General features: G+C 40.6%; 1 pseudogene; it reads right to left on the bottom strand.

Moving 5' to 3' along the window:
* Positions 1-4,915: 4,915 nt before the first annotated feature.
* On the bottom strand, positions 4,916-9,222 carry LOC104600424 (auxin response factor 3 pseudogene; annotated as a pseudogene).
* Positions 9,223-21,839: the final 12,617 nt, after the last annotated feature.

The raw sequence follows: 21,839 nt of genomic DNA, 5'->3' as shown, positions 1-21,839 counted from the left end.
ACAATAATGGTCCCATCCTTCCCTAACCCATTTACATCAATATGAAATTTACTGAAGCCCAGAACGCCACAACAGTTCAGGAGCAAAATCCAACTAAAACCTTCAGTAGTTCTCTTAAAACCAGAGGTTAATTCAAGCAAACGAGGAAGCTGATTGTTCACCAACTTACAGACCGTGTAGAAAGCACGACAGGAACCAGCTGAGTCAAGACCAAATCACCTCCCAACAGACTTGAATGGAGCGGCGTGAGCCAGCCGGAAAAGATGAGTGGGCGGTGGTGGTAGCAGAGGCCACGAGAGAGATGAGTGGGGAGAGATGCTTGTAGTCTCGGATTTTCTTTTTACGTCTTTTGCCGGTGGTGCCTCTCTTCCCTTCCTTGTCGGCCTTGCTGAGAGCTGACACCGTTAGTCTTGCCAAGCTAATTTGCTGGAAAGGGTAATTTGGGGATTTAAAAAAAATAAAATAACTGAATGTAAATTGTCAAAAACTCACCATGAGTTTTCAGCATTTCTCTTAAATTCACCACAACTTTTGAAAATGTCTAAAACTCATCATATCACTAATTTGACGTTAAAGAGACTAACGACTTTTAATATATTACTATTTTAACCTTCATATAAAAATATAAAATATATACATATATTTTAATATTTAGATATGAAAAAAAGGAAAGCGTTCAAAAAATATTTTCAAATATAAAATACATAAAAACATAGAACTTGCAAAAAATATAAAAAATTATAGAAATTGCACACAAAATAAAAAATTATTTTCAAATTATAGAAACTATAGAAATTGAAAAACAAAATGAGAAAATAAAAATTGTAGAAAACACCAAAAATTATAGAAAAACACAGAAATTGCAAATAAATAACAAAAAATACAGGAAATTTTATAGATTGTAGAAAATAGAAAAATGTAAAAAAACAGAAATTATAAAAACATTAAAAATTATAACAAAACACTAAAATGAAAAAAAAAAAAAGAAAATTGAAAAATGAAAAGACCCTTTTCCTATAACTCACCATTCAAGGGTGATTTGGTCATAAAAATTGTTATTTATGATTACATGGACACTTCTGTTAAGAAACATTATCAGTGCACCAACCGAAGGTGAGTTTTGGAAAATAAAAACTTACCACGGTAAGTTTTAGACATTTTGAAAAGTTGTGGTGAATTTAAGAGAAATGCTGAAAACTCATGATGATTTTTAAACATTAATAAAAATATCTTTTAAAGTTAATTGACAGAATATTAATGTACGGGGTCTTTGCTGTAAATTAAAGTTTAAGGGGTCTTTGTTGTAAATTAAAGTATAAGGGGTCTTTGCTATTGACCTTATAGTACGGGGTCCTTTCTAATTTACCCAAAAAAAACCAACATGTGATTTGTGAAACACCGGATTACAGTCTCTACTTTGCACATAAGAATGTAAGATGCCATGTCATCCTAGAGAAATCGGAGAATCACAAAAACTGGTAATCCCTCCTCCTTTGGGCCTGATTTCAGGAATCATTTTTTCAACAAATTCCTAAAAATTAAAAAAAAATCAGTTACCAAAAAAGGAATCGCCGATGTGGTTCCAATATAGCACCGATTTTTTTATAATCAGCATCATGCAAAACGTCACCTTATTTGAAGGATAAGCCCTCTAATTCCTGTCTTGGGGCCTTGCTTTAATAATCTTTAAAGTTCAATAAGAACTGTTTTTTTTTTTTTTTCCATTGATTATTTTCTGCATCAACATTCTTATCCTAACAATAAATGAACCATCAACGACTTAATCCTCATAGTCAACCAATGCGGTCTCATTCAATTAATTATGCTCGGTCTCTACTAGAGCCGAGATTGAACACTTCCTGTTTCGATAACTCTCAGGGTCTCTCCATCACGTTCACATGATCAGGTCCAGCGAACGGACCCCTCAGTTTGATAGCTGTCCCATCTTAATATACACACTCGCCTTCTCCCTCCATCTCCGTGGCTCCAAGAATGCCATATAATAGTAGTAGTCCTTTCCATTTTTAATGCGGTGGGTTGAAAATCAATCAATCTACTAATGTTGTCTTTCTCAAATTTTGACTCGATCGATCATGCAATCCGGAACATGGATAAAGTAGAAAGTAGAGATTTTTAAAGGGGTGTTCTCCAATTTGAATTGTTCTTGTCTAGAGTTTTCTATAGAACAAACCAAAATTATGTGGTCTGAAAATACATTGGTTCTTAAAAACTAAAACTCAGAAAACATATTCTTGGTAGAACATGTTTTCTCCTGATAATTTGATATCATGTTTTAATCTAGAATCACATAATATATATGCTTTAAATTTTGTTTTTGTTTTAAAAAAAATCATTTAAAAAACACAGTTCAACTGTTTAAGAATGCATTTCAGATTTTTTCTCTAACATGACAATTTTAAAAATAAATGAAATAGAACAGAAAAGTAACAAAGTAGCAGTTTAATGTTTTCAATGATAATACGCCTTTTGCCGTCTGATGGAGGTCACCTAGTACAATTAATGAGGGCCCTACTGGCAAAGTGGCGAAGGAGGAAGGACATCATCGTTTACCAGTTTTTCTTGATCATGATGGCAACGTATCAAGAGAAGATGTCTAATTCTCTGCATTCATGTTTGGTTGGTGGTACCATCAAATTAATCTGAGGAAGCCAAGTTATGGAGGGCCTCACATCTGGTAGCTTTTGATCTTTATTATCTGGATGCATGACTTGGTATTTGTCCTATTCGAATTTGTGTTTAATCATCCGAATTCGATCTTAATTTTTTGACCTTTCATTTTTTTGGGCTATATTATTAAGAATTAAAGTATTGATATGTATATGAGATATATCATGTCCAATCAATATATCCAGAATACATGTATCTTTTCAGAATTTTAAAACTTTAAGATAATATATGGTAATACTTATAAAATAAAAAATTCAAAAAATAAAGATATAAATTATATTGATATGCACCAATAGTAACCACTTGGGGGTATGAGATATATTAATATTTTAATCCTTAATTATTATAAAAGATAATAAATAAAAATAGAACTTAATTATATTATATTTTATATAAACTAATCATCTCATTTGTGGATGTAGGGCAACCGCATGCTTATGCCCTCAATTTCATTTTCCCACTTCATTGTGTTATGGTAGCTGGTAGGTAGCGGATTTATGACAATATTAACAATCTAAGGAAATTTGCTCCTTTGAATGACGAAAAGATCTAGTTGTGTGCCTAGTGACTAGTGTCATTGTTAAAGTCTTGGATACCATTTGGGAACTGGGATGCCACTTGATTGGATTAGCTAGTCAGGACTGAAAGATAATAAGCCATGACGTTTCTTCCATGTTTTCGCTCTTTGATCGAATCTCTTCTTGGACAACTGACAACTTAATTTGATCTTTTCTCTAAAGAGAATAAAAACTTATTCAAGATTCCATTTTAATAGTTTAAGCTTTTGTTGGATATAAAATATAGCCTATGTGCTAGTGTTTAATCCCAATTATCTTATTATAATTAATTAAATTTCTAACATAAGATATGAATGAACACCTATTTTTTATCCATGCTTCAAACCCAATAAACTTTCTGGTGAAAGAACATGTTAAAAAATAAAAACACATTCAAGGACCAGACGACAACTAACAGCGGATCAACTCAAACATGTTTTATATTTCTCTGGGAAACAGAGAGAATTAAAGGGTCACCACTCTAAATAAACAGCTAGGCTTAGTAAATCTTCCAAGTCACTACCCATAAATAGAATGTTAATTTAATTTATCACAAAGAAATGGCCTAATACATATATGTATGGTTCAATAAATTAAAAATGAAACGATCGAGTGGTTGCATGCCCTTTCATTGATTTTGTCAATATGGGCAGCATATATATATGCTTATATAATTACAACTCAAATATTTCTGGTGCCAAACAGAAATAGGTAGTAGACTAGTAAGAGCAATAAAACTACTAAAAGAAACATGCACACAAATATGATATAAATATATGCACGACTACAGCAATCAGTGGTTCTCTTCCTTGAACAAGAGGAACAGAATGTTACTAAGGATCATCACGTTGGGAAGGCCAAAGAAACGCTCCCATGGCAAATTTCCTCCTGTAGTTAACATCTCCCGTCAGAGGCAGCCCATACTGAGTCAAAAGGCAGTCGAGCTGCCATTCGGGCATGGTCTCGTAGTCTGCCTTCTTATACCTGGGATAATGTAGAGGCATCTTGAAGTAGTGCCCGCACTTCTTCTCGCTGCCTTGCAATTGCTCCCCAGCAGGCAGCGGCCTGCAGTCAGAAGTAAGGTTGCTTTGCTGCCCCTGCCCGTTCACTTTTAACACACGCTGTCTGCAGTAAGGGCTGCTTGGGTGACCATTCGCTCGTAAACCAGGCAGCAGCGTGAAGGAAGCGTTGGGGCAATCGGCTTTATTCATATCTCTCTCTCTCCCAAACTAGCTAGGCAAAACTTATACCAGGGTCCTCTGTCACGGTGTGCTTTTATAGACGTGTGGAAGAGAGTACTAGAAACAGAAAGGAAGAACATCAAATGTCAATGACGGAGTGTTACATTTTGCAGATAATTTATGGATTTTGTTTAATTTATTTAGGGTAATTGTTTAAAACTCAATCATAATTTTTTAGCATTTTTCTTAAATTTACCATGTCAGTGAATTTTTATTTTCTAAAACTTTCCTTTTATTAAAACACAGTTAATATTTACTAACAAAAATTTTCCATATCAGCATAAATACAATTCTCATGACCAAATTACCCCTAACTGGAGAATTAGAGAAAAAATGGTTCATTTAAGGTTTCTCTCTCTCCAGCCGGCGTCACTGTAATAACCGCGGGAACTGGCGGAGAAGCTGTTACTGTCAATCAGATGCTGAATCTCAGTAGCTCTGATAATATATCCCGGCAAAGGATTTCAGTGTTTTTTCTTCAAAGAACAAGAAGCGTCCAAATGGCTTAGGAGTACTGAAACCCAAAATTTCTTGACCTTGCAAGACCTTTTAGAACCTTAAAGATTCCCAAAGTCTGAAAATCCTGTTCCATTAGGAACTGGAAAATCTGGTTTGGATGAGGGCAGAGTGGTCCTGGTGTTTTCTTTTAAACCAGGTACAGACAAACTGCTGCAAGATGAAACTGGACCCAATGGCTCAATCTCCCATGGAGAAACCCTATTATGCCGATTTGTCTCAAGATCATCATCCCACCTCACCAATAGGCATCTCCATTTTGAGCCAGGCCATCTAACAGGATCGATATCATTAATCCCAGTTACCAGACCAGTGTATCTTCGCTCTGCTGCATCTTTAGTTTCAAACCTCATTTTGAACTTCATTCCAATAGAAAATGGCTGATTAAGGCTCTTATGAAATTTACTTAAAGGAACTATGAACTCAGACTGGCTTGCCCTTGGATTTTAGTAAATGTTGAATACACTCTTTGTGGACACAGCACTGGCCACAGCCGTGAGAGTCCCACCATTCACGCTCTGGCTACAGAGAACTGGAGAGGAGTACCACCTTTCACATGAGCAGCTCTCCAGATTCCCAATCTCAATTTCCCAGAGACTACCTTCTTCTTATTGACAAATGCACTCCATCCAATCATAAGCAATGGTCTCCGTGGCTGACCCCTATAGATGTGCCGAAACTTCCACTCTACATCATGTAAATCTTTTGTTAGAAGCTCTTGGGATGGTCTTTGTTGCTTATAATCCAGAGGGGGGAAGTAGTCTTCGGTGGCTTGTCGAGGAACGGAGAATCCTCCATGAGTGTTCGTATGAAGCAGTGAGGGTTTTGCATAGGAATGGCAAAAGGGCGGGTTTGGGGTGGGGCACCCCCTTTCTGTCTCTGTCCCGAAGTCAAGATACTTTGCCCCGTCCCTGGTTGTGAGATGTGTTTGAGGCGAGGTATCCATTTTTCATCGGGAATGGGGAATCTCCGAATTTTTCCTATTCCAAAGCAATTACTTAAAAATTATCCATTTTATGGACAATTTATACATATGATATAAGAATTTGGGGGTATTTTAGGAATTGAATTATAATACTTTAGGGGCAATTCAAAAATAAAATTATGGGAAGAAAAACTTAGAGATATTTTAAATATCGATATTAAACTTAGAAATATTTTATTAATTTATCTTCGGGTACAAGGAATTATATACAAAACCCGTCCCTGCCCCGTCCCTGTTCAGAAAAAAAAAATATTTTCCTCATCCCTATTTAGGGTCGGGGTAAACCCGCCCCTGGGTAGAAATTGCCATCCCTAGCTTTGCAGAACATGTGAGGCGTTGTCAGCTTGGCCGAACCTTCAATTTCTGTCTTCACCATCAGCTTCCATATCTCCTTATATCTCCTTAAAGAAGTTTCTGCTCAATCTCAGTTTTAGGAAGTAGAGAGACCTGTGCATAAACTTCATCCATGGCAACTTCTGCATGAAGCTTGACATCGACGACGTGGCAAAACACATGAGGCCGAAGATTATAAACCGTCGCCGGAAATTCCGAAATGTGCTCCATGTGGCAAGTAAACAATAGCACTTCCTTTCTTCGACAACGATATAAGTGGCCCCGCACAAGCATGCCAGAGCTCCAAAATAGTCACCTGCCGCTGACGACGATGAACATAATGAAGCGGACGTGGAAGACGCCGACAACGAAGAAGAAGGCAACGAGAGTGAAGCGGGTCTGCTCTCGACTATAACCGGCGAAACGGTGTCCTCGTCGTTGATGGAGTGTTGAGATCAATAACACCCCCATGAAACCAGAACCCCTAGAAATCAAATTAGAGCAAGCAAAAAACAGCGGAATAGTAGTGGTGGTGGTGGGTTGTGGGGATGGTGATGGATAAGCAATTGTATTAGGATCTGCATTACACCCAGACCTTGAGAGGCCGTTGCTTAACCTGCGTAATTGCCGCTTGAGCAAAGAAAGTTCTCTGTTTGGTATAGATTACAATTGCGCAGCTTACGAAGGTTAAAATGATAATATATTAACAATCGTTAATCTGATTAACGTTAAGTTAATGATATAGTAAGTTTTAGATATTTTAAAAAGTTAAGAGAAATGCTGAAAACTGATGATAAATTTTAGACAGTTTCCCATTCATTTATAATTTCTGAAAAGGACCTGTTGCTCTTAAGTCTATAAACTATTAAGAAGGTGGTATGGATGAATTGGGAAACTATAGCTAGTATTTTGCTTTTATCACATTATTACTTTGATGGTGCACCAGTATGGCCACATAATTCTTGAAAACTATAGCCAAGTATTTTGTTTGACACGTCCGTCTAAGCATTAAATAGGGAAGCAGCATTAGGTTGAGTTATTTATTTCATTTGGGCTCTGTTCGGAAACGATGCAAGCGCCAGATCTGTGCGCGTTAACGCACTCTTATACGGTTTTGCAAATAAGAAGTCGTGTCAATAGGGCTGCAGATAAGTTTACAGTGTGAAAATGGAGATAAAAGTGTATATATATAAGTAGTGCTACAAATAAGTTAGATATGATTTGATTCATGGTTTTCAAAATTGGATTGGACTGGACAGTCAGATCGGAAAAATTGAGAATTGATTAGGTGATCGGTTTTGTTTTCATCAAAAACTAGATTTTCCCTAAAATCGTTGATTTTGGTCAGCAAATCATTGAACCAGAAGGTTAACCGTTTTTTTATTTTTTGTTAGAACGGGTCAAGCATTCGATTCGAACATATTCAAACCGGTAATCAAACCCCTGACTGGTTCGGTTTTAAAAACCATGATCTGATTGAATCAAAATTCGATTTGTTATGAGTCCGATTCAAATATCCCTTTTATCCTAACAAATCAAATTGAATCGGGTAATCCAATCCGTTATGTTATCAGATAAAATTTGGATATACCTCCAATTCCATTTGATCTAATAAATATTATATATTATATGATTGTATATTATAATATTATATAAATAATATATTATTAATATTAAATTACTAAAGCTTTTTACTAAAATATAAATCAAATCAGATTCAAAACAAATATCTAATAAGATCAATCGAATTTGAATCAGAAATCCGATGGATTCTTATGGAATTTGGATTGGTTGAACTTGTTATTTATTGAATCAAATTGGATTCAATCTGTTTGCAACCCTACTGCTCATTTTAGAAAGAATACAAATGCAAATATATATATATATATATATATATATACAAAATAATACACAATGTAAGGATTTGTGGGTCAGGTTCTGGTTGATATTACATTGGATCAGGGTTAGATTTAGGCAAACCCACCCGACCCTTGACATCCCTAGGAAAGGAGAATGGAAGGAAAGCTACTGATAGATTGTTGCCTTTGCCCCTTGCAGATGTGAATTGAGATCTGTTCCTCATAAAGCGCATCTCACACCAATCTCATAATCACATCTCACCTTCTATTGGAAATATCTCTCTATGTATAATAAATACAATTATAGGAGAGGTTCTTGATGTACGGCCAAAATATGCTATGAATTCGGTGTGAGGTGCGTTGTGTGACGAGCAGATACAGACTCGATGTGAATTGGGATCTGCTACTTTGCTACTTGATCATCCGTGAGTGTGTCTCAGGGTATTAATTGGCACACATGAAAAAATTCACGTGAAATGGGACATGGGTTCATATAAGCGTGAATCCACCAATACGCATTAAACACGTCACTAATAATGGATTAATAGGCAAGCTAACGAATACTAACAGAATTAATCTGTTAACCGTTTCATGGATGGGACTAGGCACTAAAAGACAAAAAAATCCACTCTTTTTAAAGATTAAAATGAATGAAAAAGTACTAATAGGTCAAATGCAGATTTTTGATTTCTACTGTAGAACTATAAACATTTAAAATGTCAATAACCCGCACTTTATGTATAGGGTGCATTGACATTAATTTCGAACTGATACCTATCCCAACAGTACTTTGAGTCTATAAGTCCTAACCCTGGGCTGAACCGTCATTCCCAGAAAAATCCCCTAACTAGACTAGATCACCGACGTTGGCAAAGTTATTCCAGTGAAAAACGAGCAGGCAACCAGCAGCAACAACATTCATTTGTTGAACTTTCGTGTCCACTGACCAGCAGGAACAGAAAATCAGATAGTCTACTACGAGAGCTGGTTTCATCTGGCTGATTCCCTGATGAAACTATTACTTCTTGGCTGTAGTTAGTCATTTTAGAGTGGAGGTTCTTTCCAATTTGAAGCTTCAGTTGTTTCCTCTGGTTTGGAATCATTTAAAAGCAAAAGAAAAAAAATTAATAATAATTATAAGAGCTCAGTTTAAAGGGAGAGAAGAAGAAGAGGAAGAAGAAGAGGAGTTTGTCTTTTGCGGGAATAACATTATTGGGCGTTGGTTGCCCCACACATCACCGGTGATTTGGTCTGGCTAGGGTTTAGATGAGAGAGGGGAAGGGAAGTTCGAATGAGAGTAGAGGAAGGGGATTTTCGTTCTGAATTTCTTAATTTTTTTCTTTTAGTGCCTGGTCCAACCAATAAAAGCCATTAATAGAATAACTCTGTTAGTTCCCATTAACTTCCTATTAACCCATTGTTGGTGACGTGTTTAATGCATATTGGTGGGTTCATGCTTCGTGTGACGGGTTCGCAGGATGTGGACTTGAATTCAAATCAGCCCCCACAACATCCCACAGCACACCCCCACTATGTATTGAGAACATCTGATGATAATACCAGGAATGATGAATGATGATATCATCATCAGGAAATTTGTAGAGAGGAAATACTCCGGCCTTAAGCCCATTAGAATAATGTATTATGTTTTGGTTTGAAAGAAAAAGGTAGAAAAAGAAAAGGCTCTCTCTCCTTTTAACTTTTCTTTCAAACCAAAACATAGCTCAAGTGAAAAGAGTGGGCCTTAACTAAAACCCATCCCAGCTCGCCCAAATGGTACCCTTCCAAGAAAATTCGCAACCCAAGACAGGCAAAGGAATTGGGGTTTCAATGGGCTCCTACAGAATGTCTCCCACAGGCATCCCTATGGGCAAATGTTCCCAATGCACGGGAGGGAAGGGCTGTGGGGCACTTGTAGGGTGCGGTCAGTGGGGAGTTCATCCTGTCTCGGAATTGCTGGTGGGGCAGGTCAAGTGTGAGAAGCAGAAAATAAAGGGAAAAGTCCTTTGCAGCTGCAAAATTCTGAATTACAGTCCCCCATTCAGGATTCATCCTTCTTATACGATGGGTAAAAAATTCTGAGCTGAGTTGATCAATCGTTCTCCTGAAAATAAACTGTCCAGTCCAGTGCTCTCGTAATGTGGGGAATCTCCTACTAATAAGAACTCTGTGACAGATGCTTGACATCCAATGGAATTGAGATCTGCTCCTCACACCAACCTCATAATAGGTCTCAGCCGAACATTATACATGGAGATGTTTCCAATACACTGGTTTAACGTGCATAATGCCTATAAATATATTTTCAGGCATTTTTTTGACAAAATGTCTATAACTTGTTCATTTCACGTTAAATGAAGTTTACATCTGCGCCCCACAACGTCTACATCTTGCCATGTATTGAAAATATCTCCCAGATAATATTAGAACCGATGTTATTGATGAGGTCAGATTTGGCCCTCCAGTGAAATTGCGACACGTGGCACCTCGTGACAACTAGGCAAGCCCCCAGGCAACAACTTACCAAGTCGGTCCCCCCCCCTGGGCACCGGTCTGGCTGGCCTGGCACGACCTGGCGTGGCCTGCGCGCGACCTGGCGCGACCTGGCGCGACCTGCACGACCTGGCCGAATCAGCCTGCCACATGCGCCGACCTGGCAACCTGGCCCGGACACAGGCGCCGACCTGGCAACCTGGCCCGGACACAGGCGCCGACATGGCAATCTGCCCCGGACACAGGCGCCGACCTGGCAATCTGGCCCGGACACAGGCGTCGACCTGACAACATGACCCAGACACAGGCGCCGACCTGATGACCTGACCCGGACACAGGCACCGACCTGGCAACCTGGCCGGACACCGACCTGGCAACCTGGCCGGACACCGACCCGCCGACTGACACAGGCGCCGACTGGCAACCTGGCCCGGACACCGACCCGCCGACTGACACAGGCGCCGACCTGGCAACCTGTCTCGGACACCGACCCGCCGACAGACAGGCGCCGGCCTGGCAACCTGGCCCGGACACCGACCTGTCGACTGACAGGCGCCGACCTGACAACCTGGCCCAGGCGCCGACCTGGCCGCCTGGCACAAGCGCCAGCCTGACAACCTCGAGGAGTTCATCACCGTACCCCGGTTCTGACGGGATATGACGTCTTACCATTTGAAGGCTTTTCACCCACCTAACCCGCGAGGGCACCACTATATAAGGACTCCGACCCTCAAAGCCAAGGGGGAGGAAAAGGGTATGGTAACCCCCGCTCTCTAGCTCTCTCATTTCTCTCCAAGCCCTCTGTAATCAGAATGCTAACTTAGGCATCGGAGAGTCCCCGCCGGGAAAATGCCCCCGGGTCCTCTGATACAGTTCCCGCAGGTCCCTCAGCTCCCACCGTCTACAAAGGAGAGAAAATCACCTCACGCGGGGGGTAGTCGGGTAGCACTGCACCAGGGAGCTCCACCATCCTCTGAGTTGCAGAGCGCCTAGGAGCAAGTCAAGTGACGAGTTCGCCACCAGGGAGCACTGCCGGGCAGTTCGCCACCAGGCAGTTCGCCATCAGGCAGTTCGTCACCAGGCAGTTCGCCATCAGGCAGCGCCACCAGGCAGTTCATCGTCAGGCAGTTCGCCACCAGGCAATTCGCCATCAGGTAGTTCGCCACCAGGGAGCACTGCCGGGCAGTTCGCCCCCAGGCAGTTCGCCACCAGGGAGCACTGCTGGGCAGCTCGCCACCAGGAAGTTCGCCCCCAGGCAGTTCACCACCAGGCAGTTCGCCATCAGGGAGCACTACCGGGCAGTTCGCCACCAGGCAGTTCGCCATCAGGCAATTCGTCACCAGGCAGTTCGCCATCAGGCAGCGCCACCAGGTAGTTCGCCATCAGGCAGTTCGCCACCAGGCAGTTCGCCATCAGGTAGTTCACCACCAGGCAGTTCGCCATCAGGCAGTTCGCCACCAGGGAGCACTGCCGGGCAGTTCGCCACCAGGCAGTTCGCCACAAGGGAGCACTACCAGACAGTTCACCACCGGGCAGTCCGCCACCAGGCAGTTCGCCCCTAGGCAGTTCGCCACCAGGGAGCATCACCAGGCAGTTCGCCACTAGGCAGTTCTCCCCCAGGAAGTTCGCCATCAAGTAGCTCATCACCAAGGCACGTCACCACCAGGTCAAACACGAGGTACTTAGCAAAAAAAAATTTTACACATCCCAAAAAATGGTACGTGACCAAAAACGGTTACATCAATTGGCGCCGTCTGTGGGAATACGCTACGAAAAGCTAAGTTCTCATCCTACAAAAGCTAAGTTCTCATCCTACCAAAGCTAAGTCCTCACTTTTTTGAAGATATCACTTTATAGTTTACATTTTTTATGAACTCAAAAACTATGCAGGGGGCTAACAGACTAAGTAGCTCTACCAACCTTACTTTCGATTCAGATGATGCCTCATCAGTCCTCTCCGCAAGGTCCCCCTACAAAGATGAGCTCTTCGTGGCTTCCACGGGAGTTGACGGCCAACAGACTACATAGGCGCCCTTACCGGTCGAGCCTTCCAAGGCTCCCGTGTAAGTTGGCAACCTAAAGTTAGTAGTGCTGCCCCCGAAGGTCGAGCCCCTAGTAGCTTCTTGTAGGAGTGGGTGACTGGCATCACGAAGCTAATGCAGCACAATCATAGCTCAACACCTCACAGGCAAAGCCTACGGGCCACATTACTGCTTAAGACCTGGTCGCCTCTCCGGCACGGGCAAAGTAAAAAAAAAGAGTAGACCACGAGTCACTCCCAAAAGCCTACGAGCCACATTACTGCTTAAGACCCGGTCGCCCCTCCGGCACGGGCAAAAGTCGAAAAAGAGTAGACTACGAGTCACTCCCAAAAGCCTACGGGCCACATTACTGCTTAAGACCCGGTTGCCCCTCTGGCACGGGCAAAAGTCAAAAAAGAGTAGACTACGAGTCACTCCCAAAAGCCTACGAGCCACATTACTGCTTAAGACCCGGTCGCCCCTCCGGCACGAGCAAAAGTCAAAAAAGAGTAGACTACGAGTCACTCCCAAAAGCCTACGGGCCACATTACTACTTAAGACCTGGTCGCCTCTCTAGCACAGGCAAAAATCCAAAAGAGTAGACTATGAGTCACTCCCAAAGCCTGCGGGCCACACTATTGCTAAATATCCAATCGCTTTCTCAGCAGGAACAAAATCAGCAAAAGTGAACTATAAGTTGCCCCAGAGCCTAAGGGCTACACTACTGAAACCGGCGAAGACCCCCTCGTTTTACTGGCAGCTCGCCACATACAGGCAGCTCCCAAAGCCTAAGGAATTGGATCAAAACTTACTAGCTCGTCGACTTACGGGCCAAAAGAAATCTACTCCCTTCGCTGAGTTACTCTCAGCTCGGGAGTGGGGGGCAATTGATGAGGGCAGATTTGGCCCTCCAGTGAAATTGCGACACGTGGCACCTCGTGACAACTAGGCAAGCCCCCAGGCAACAACTTACCAAGTTGGTCCCCCCCTCGGGCACCGGTCTGGCTGGCCTGGCGCGGCCTGCGCGCAACCTGGCGCGACCTGGCGCAACCTGCGCGACCTGGCAATCTGGCCCGGACACAGGCGCCGACCTGGCAATCTCGCCCGGACACAGGCACCGACCTGACAACATGACCCGGACACAGGCGCCGACCTAATGACCTGACCCGGACACAGGCGCCGACCTGGCAACCTGGCCGGACACCGACCCGCCGACTGACACAGGTGCCGACCTAGCAACCTGGCCCAGACACCGACCCGCCGACTAACACAGGCGCTGACCTGGCAACCTGGCCCGGACACCGACCTGTCGACTGACAGGCGCCGACCTGACAACCTGGCCCAGGCGTCGACCTGGTCGCCTAGCACAAGCGCCAGCCTGACAACCTCGAGGAGTTCATCACCGTACCCCGGTTCTGACGGGATATGACGTCTTACCATTTGAAGGCTTTTCACCCACCTAACCCGCGAGGGCACCACTATATAAGGACTCTGACCCCCAAAGCCAGGGGGGAGGAAAAGGGTATGGTAACCCCCGCTCTCTAGCTCTCTCATTTCTCTCCAAGCCCTCTGTAATCAGAATGCTAACTTAGGTCCCCGCCGGGAAAATGCCCCCGGGTCCTCTGATTCAGTTCCCGCAGGTCCCTCAGCTCTCGCCGTCTACAAAGGAGAGAAAATCACCTCACGCGGGGGGTAGTCGGGTAGCGCTGCACCAGGGAGCTCCACCATCCTCTGAGTTGCAGAGCGCCTAGGAGCAAGTCAAGTGACGAGTTCGCCACCAGGGAGCACTGCCGGGCAGTTCGCCACCAGGCAGTTCGCCATCAGGCAGTTCGTCACCAAGCAGTTCGCCATCAGGCAGTGCCACCAGGCAGTTCGCCGTCAGGCAGTTCGCCACCAGGCAGTTCGCCACCAGGGAGCACTGCCGGGCAGTTTGCCACCAGGAAGTTCGCCCCCAGGCAGTTCGCCACCAGGCAGTTCGCCATCAGGCAGTTCGTCACCAAGCAGTTCGCCATCAGGCAGCGCCACCAGGCAGTTCGCCGTCAGGCAGTTCGCCACCAAGCAGTTCGCCACCAGGGAGCACTGCCGGGCAGTTCGCCCCCAGGCAGTTCGCCACTAGGCAGTTCGCCATCAGGCAGTTCGCCACCAGGCAGTTCGCCATCAGGCAGTTCGTAACCAGGCAGTTCACCATCAGGCAGCTCCACCAGGCAGTTCGCCATCAGGCAATTCGCCACCAGGCAGTTCGCCACCAGGGAGCACTGCCGGGCAGTTCGCCACCAGGAAGTTCGCCCCCAAGCAGTTCGCCACCAGGCAGTTCGCCATCAGGCAGTTCGCCACCAGGGAGCACTGCCGGACAGTTCGCCACCAGGCAGTTCGCCATCAGGCAGTTCGTCACCAGGCAGTTCTTCATCAGGCATCGCCACCAAGCTGTTCGCCATCAGGCAGTTCGCCACCTGGCAGTTTGCCATCAGGCAGTTCGTCACCAGGGAGCACTACTAGACAGTTCGCCACCGGGCAGTCCGCCACCAGGCAGTTCGCCCCTAGGCAGTTCGCCAACAGGGAGCATCACCAGGCAGTTCACCACCAGGCAGTTCTCCCCCAGAAAATTCGCCACCAAGTAGCTCATCACCAAGGCACGTCACCACTAGGTCAAACACGAGATACTTAGCCAAAAAAAAATTTTACACATCCCAAAAAATGGTACGTGACCAAAAATGGTTACATCAGTTATCATTATGGGGAAATGTTCCTAACACACGACCTAATACACAACGGAGATGTATCTAAAACGTTATGTTGGCCCGTTTTAGGGTGCAGATCTGAACTCCGTTAAATGTATACTTTCAAATATTTTTTTGACCTATACCTTGAAATACTCCTAACCTATCTTGAAAAAGATTAATGACAATTTTTAACAATTGTCTCGGGTGCCTCCCAACCTATCTTGAAAAAGATTAATGATAAAAGTTATCACGGACCGGAGACAATTCGGACTCGTCGGACGTACTGATAAAAGTTAACAATTGTCTCCGGTGCAACAGACGAGACTAGTCGGACGTAAAAGCATTGTAACTGCATAACTGAACTTTCCCAATAAATGATACAAAAAAATGATCCCAATAAGCGGCTGTAGGAACCTGTGCTGAGCGTTTTGCGGTCAACAAATTCGGACTTACGTCACCTTGAAAGTTGAAAAGGCTCTGCATATTCCCGATCCCGCATTCCCGCTTGATGAATGAGAGTTTTATGATCAATTAAATACTACTAGCCGTTTTCTTTTCGTTTCCTTCCACGTTGCTCTTCGTATACAAGTTTTTAACTTTGAACGTGCAGATCAGCACACTTGTCAGAACACCTGAAACATCTTGACATTTGCGTGGTGAATGTCGCATGCATACTTTACTCAGATCTGTTCACCACTAAACGTTATGTATACACATTAACACCTGCACGTACGTTGGGGTTGGGGAGATATTTTCCCATGTAATGTGTCCAGCGCTTTTGTGCTTAACAGATCTGCGCTCTTATAATTCAATGTATTAGGTAGAGACGATGTTTATTGCTGGCCAGGCCGTAATGGAACGATGCTTCGATAATTTGGCAAAAGGTGGAGCTGGAGCATGATTTTGGTATGTTGGGGCGGGTCAATTCCTCAAATTCCTTTATTTCGCTGTTTGGCTCAAACTTTCATACCATGTTATTAGAATTCGAAAACTAAGCAACTTTCAAACCTTCACTTTGATTCGGAGTATCTCAAAAAAGTACTTGGAGGAGGAGAGGAGCTGGTGGCTATTTGAATTCAATCACTTGAGCAATTCAAACACCCAACATATCGAAATCAACATACAGATACAAACCATTGACATTAGTTATAAATGTGTATATAAGAAGCAGATCAAATAACAAATTGGTACAGATGCTCCATAAGCACTAATGCTTATTATACCCAAAATCATGGTAATACCTTTCAGACACCTTGAAATCAACAGAAACCGATTTTTCTGTCAAACAAAATTATTAGATGCATGGAGTACTAGACCAGACTAGACTCAAATTTTCTTTATTAGATAAGATGGACTAGACTACTAATATCGAGCCTGTAAAAAATAAATAAAAATAAGAAATCTAATAAGCCCAAAGGAAAGTTCCCATGGCAAAGTTCCTCTTGTGGTGGATGTCGCCGTTGATGGGCAACCCATACTGGGTAAGCAGGCAATCGAGCTTCCACTCTGGCATGGTCTCGTAGTCGGCTTTTGTGTACCTGGGATAGTGCAGTGGCATCTGAAAATCCCCGCAGCGCTCTCCCTTTGCTCCGCTCCCCATTACGTTCTGGGCTGGCCGAGCAATCGATTTCATTCCACCTCCGTCTATTTCTTGCACCTGCATTGACTATTTCTCTCTCTCTCTCTTTCTGGAGTCTGGACGTCTGGTGTTTTTTCTTCACTTGTACTATATGTATGTTTTTCGGATGGCCAGGACTGATAACAAAATGGCCTTTTTATAGAGGAGAGATGTTGTAAGCATAGGCTCGTAAATCGGAATCTTCTCGAAGTCTCGAACGACATTCTCGAGAAACGCACGCAATTTATTACCTTTTGATGACTCGGACACGATAACTATAACTATGCAGCGAGGATGATATGTTCTCCATATATAATTAATTACAATAAACACGGGCAGATTTCTCGTGGACAGGAAATCCGGGTTCCTTTTTATACCTAAGCAATTTATTAAGTATTAATATTTATGTGGTGGTTTTTAAACTTTTTTTTTTTACAACAAACAAAACAACCTTGTCGAGGAAATTGGGACGAAATTTAGTAATTTACCTACCTCACCTAAGGCTTTGGCGTTTTGTGAGGTGATGGTGATCATTTCAAAAACCGCATGGACCAGTCTGAAAAACTTTTGCCTTGGGCTTTTTAAGTTTTATGTCCGAGCCAGCCCCACCCGGAAATCCACAACGTATAAAATCTTGCTTACACCGTTTCCACAGATACTTACTGCCTTGCATTAGAAATATCTCTTCATAAAAAAACATGTAAATATAGGACTGTAAAAGACTGTATGAAAAGTGTGAACACGAACTTGTAAGCATTGAAACCAGTCTCACAGTCAGACCAGGCCCGGGCCCTGGCTTTATATATTTCTTACATTGGTTCTAAGCCCAAACGCAGACCTTTGGATTTATCAATCTCATCCCAGCCCTTATTTTTTTGCCATAAAGTTAAAGGTAGAAATAAAAAAATAAAAAAATTCAAATAAAATAAAATTCAAATTAGTCCCTTATGTTAAAAATACTTAATTTCCTCCTATCTATAGTTTTGTAGAAGACTTTGTTCGGTCAAGGGCTCTTTGCAACATTACTCTATGTTATTGGCTTATTGCGCATGTGTCATGACATTCGATGTAGCATGACATAGTTACCAATAAAAAGAAAAATAATATAATATTAATAAAAATAAATCACGTTGAGAACATCTCTTCTACTTTTATATTCCCGACCTGGTTTTATAGTGTCCTGTGGGTATAATTTTGGAGTTAGGAATTTTCTTTAGGGGAGGCTAAGTTAAACAAGAGATGAGACGAGGAGTACAAGAGGTAAGGTTTGGAGAAAAGTGGCCTGAAAAGGTGGTTTAGGTCTATTATAGATTTTTTGAAGAAAAATAAATATATATATATATATATATATATATATATATTTTTAATTTTGAGAATTGGAAGAACATTAGAAAGTGATCTCTTACAGCTTAATTCAAGTTTTAGGGGGACCAAGGACCCATTTTATTACATTTTTGGCCCAGTCAGCCTCCGCTTAATTGGTTTTACCAAAAAGTTGGGGGAAGGGGAAAAGCCCCTGTTTGGATAGGAAATCCGGTTCGATCTATTTAAGTCTACAATATGTAAAATAGAGAAGAGGGAAAATAAAGATCTCAATTCAAAAAATTAGCATTCCATATTATCTTTCCAAGCAAACACCACCAGTTAAATGAACCTGTACAAATTTCTTATTGAATTGTTAAAAGATGTTCTCATAATTGATAAAGACTGGCAACTGATATTGTATTTTCTGCAATTGACGGTCACAGGACAATCCGGAAACCCTAAAAAAGTGCAAATGCATCAATATTTGAACAAAACAGAACATTCTGTCAAGTATCAACTGGTGTTTGATTCAAAACACTGATGTATTGACATTTCATTGGGGTCGAAATGTCGAATGCGACCACCTCTCCCGGCAATCACCCTGTTGAAGTTGAACACATGGACAAAGGATTGGCAGAAATAATTCAGTGGCACTATCGCCAATGCACATAATAAATATGTACCGCCTTCAAATCATAGTTGTTGCCTCTTGGTCATGGATTAAATGTTGCCTTCCCAAAGGAAGTGACACGTAGTAGTAATACAAGCAATCAATAGGACTGTGAACGTGCATCTAGATGCCCATTTCATTAGCTAAAGTTTTTAATGCACCCTCTGGAATTGTTTATAGGTGGTTTTCCCTTTTTTATTTTTTACTTCTTCTAGTTCTATTTCCATCTCATATCAACCTTGGGGCTGTTTGCAAGTATTTTTTCAAAGATCTTTTGAGACAGTTAAAAGTTAGTGAGTTTTTGTATTATAATTTTAGCAGCTTGAATACTGTTTAGTTAAGGTGTGTTTTTTTTATATAAAGATAAATTGAAAAAATAGGCAAAAAGTTTCATTTAGAGTTTCTTGAAAATAGTGGTTTCTTGTGTCTTCTCAGGGCTGTAGTTTTCGGCGGTTAGATGTTTTCTCAACCTAACAACCTGTGCAAAAAGATGCACCAAACGAGCCCCTTTTTAATCAGTCTGCATATGATTAAGTGACAATTTTTTATGATGATATTAAATAATTTGTTTTTTAAATCTTTACAATTATTTTATAATTCTATGTCTATAAAAATTATTCTTATTAATTTGTTATACTTATTTTTTAATATGATAAATATATGATATTAGAGAAGTGTCCCAATGTTTTCTATATTTTTTGTATTTTTATACTTTTGTGTTATTATTATTATTATTATTATTATTATTTAACTATGACATCAAGAGTTGATACATTTTGGCCAAAAGGTTGAAATGTTGGTTTGCAACCAAATAGGAAAACAACTCCATTTTTGGGTTGGTTTTAAACTTGCATCTTATTTTTACCATCAATAAAAATAAATATTCTTTGCTTAAACTTATTTTTTTATTATGGTTATTTAATGTAGGATTCAATGAAAGAATGAGAGTTAATATCCTAAATATAAGACTTAACGAGAGAGGAATTGAATGAGGAGAAATGTAGTAGTTTAAATTAAAGAATGACCAAATTCAAAAATAGGAGTATTCTAGTTAAGAAAAGGGTTCAATAAATGTTAAATGAGAGTTAATACTTTAAATGTAGAACTTTATGAGAAAGATTTGAATGAGGACAAAAGTAGTTATTAAAATTACATTCGTGTCTTTACAATTAGAGAGGGACCAAATTCAAAAATTGGGGCATTTTAGCCAAACAAAAGTTCTACACTTTCATTCACACTTTTAATAGTAGCATAGATATCAAAGAACTTACATCATGGACATATCAATCAACCTTTTACATGGACCAACCAATAATGTTTTTCCACATCAACAAGATTTTTAATTTGAACTTAACGACAATTATTCTCATTTAATGGCACTCGAATGGAAATGAAAATTAATTTTTTGTCGAAACTTTTCAAACTTTTTGTCGAAACTTTTCAAACTTTTTGTCTAATCTCTTCTTCCTTTACCACTTGGTAAAGTAAAGACAATGCAGAAGATATTCTCACTTTCATTGCTTGGTATTTGTACGAATTCCATGGCATCTAGAAGGCTTGAATTCAAACTTGATTTGAAAAGAATAAGAGTAAATTAGACATTACTTTAGGCTGCATTTAATTTGTGGAATGGGAAGGGAAAATATGGAATATTCTTCCCTTTCCATGTTTGATTTGTGGGAGTCATGAGATGGGATGGGAAAAAGGTGGGAAACAAGTGGGAATGTAGGGGAAACTTCTTTAACAAATAAAAACACATTCCTTGTAGTATTTCTAAGAGTTAATACTAGATCCATGACCCATAAATAAATTATTAATTATTTAATAACATATTAATAAAATAATCTAATTAAAATAATTAATAAATAACATAAAATAAATAATTAATAAACATATTAATCAATAATTAATTTAGTAATTAATTTTTTAGAATAAAATATTAAAATTATTAATTATATAAATATTAATAAATTAAAATATAAACTAATAGAAATTAAAATATAATTAATGATAATAACCAGTTAACTAATTAAAAATTAAAAATAAAATACTAAATCATGAAATATTATTAATTAGTAAAGAATTAGCAACAAATATGTAATAATTCATTAGCTAATAATTAATTATTAATTAAATAATTATTTTATAATTAATAATTTAATTAAAGAAAATAAATTATCAAAGAAAAATAGTTTAATAATTTATGAATAATTAATATTAAAATATTAAATTTATTAATTAAGTCATAGGTATTATTAAACTAATAAAATGTAAAATATTAATTAATTAACTAATTATGGATTTTAAATAATTAATAATAAAATACTAAATAATAAAAAGTATTATTACCTAATTAATAGTTAATAATTAATTAGATAATTATCAATATTAATTAATTACAAAAATGTCACATTAAAATATTAATAATTAATAATAGTAAAATATACAATAATAAAAATATTACTAATTAATTAATTAATATTTGTTACTAGGGCTAGATCGCCGCCCCTTTGGAGTTCGGATCGCCCTCCAGGTAGGAGTAGCTAGATCGCACACCATCAATTGGCGTCGTCTGTGGGAAACGATCGAAAGGTCATCCCTATCTCTTTGTAGTTTCAAACTTAATCTCAACCTCAATGGCATCCTCCAACCACACTGAAAAAAGTGTCGAGATGAACATCACTAGGGGCAAGCCCAACAATCAACCTTCTCCCAAGCTCCTACGGTGTGCATCGGCTAGTTCACTATTCCGCTCACAGCGTCTCGAGTCCCATCACTGTCCGCACTACCAAGCACCACGCAAGTGGGCGTCCCACTTCCCGCAGTAGTAGGC

The sequence above is a fragment of the Nelumbo nucifera genome, chromosome 1, assembly GCF_055504915.1.
Source record: "Nelumbo nucifera cultivar China Antique chromosome 1, China Antique-T2T, whole genome shotgun sequence".
Classification (NCBI taxonomy): Eukaryota; Viridiplantae; Streptophyta; class Magnoliopsida; order Proteales; family Nelumbonaceae; genus Nelumbo; species Nelumbo nucifera.
The sequence above is the reverse complement of the archived record's forward strand: the minus strand, read 5'-3'. Positions and strand labels throughout refer to the sequence as shown.